Source organism: Habropoda laboriosa, unplaced genomic scaffold (assembly GCF_001263275.1).
Source record: "Habropoda laboriosa isolate 0110345459 unplaced genomic scaffold, ASM126327v1 scaffold212, whole genome shotgun sequence".
Classification (NCBI taxonomy): Eukaryota; Metazoa; Arthropoda; class Insecta; order Hymenoptera; family Apidae; genus Habropoda; species Habropoda laboriosa.
Genome location: NW_017100509.1, coordinates 2,928,773 through 2,929,165, shown reverse-complemented (window position 1 = coordinate 2,929,165; position 393 = coordinate 2,928,773). Strand labels below are relative to the sequence as shown.

At 37.4% G+C, this 393-nt stretch overlaps 1 protein-coding gene across 1 annotated transcript in view; it reads right to left on the bottom strand.

Moving 5' to 3' along the window:
• The window catches only part of LOC108576200 (neuronal acetylcholine receptor subunit alpha-7-like), a 216,268-nt gene that overhangs the window by 195,540 nt on the left and 20,335 nt on the right, over window positions 1-393 (bottom strand). The window lies entirely within an intron of this gene.

Sequence of the window (393 nt, the reverse complement as noted above, 5' to 3'; positions counted from 1 at the left end):
TTTTTTCTCTCTTTTCTATCTCTCCTCTCTCTCCTTCATTTTTTCTCCATTTTCTCTCTTTCTCTCCGCGCTCTTGCTCGTTTTTTCCCAATACAAATATGCATACATAAACGAAATGGGAAAGACTTTGCGCAATTTTCAAATATTACTTCCGCGATCCATTTTCGATTCAGATTGGTTTAAAGGGGCGAGGGCAAAGAAAAGAGAGAGAGAGGAACAGAGAAAATACTGGAAATAGTCCAATGGTCTCATACATAACTCACAAGCGATAGAAAGTGATATAGATCGTTTCGGTAGCGAGCCACAGGTTTAATCTCCTATGAATCTAGATTAGTTCACAGATAAAAGAAGAGAGAGAGAGGGAGAGAGAGAGAAAAAAAAAACAAAAATATT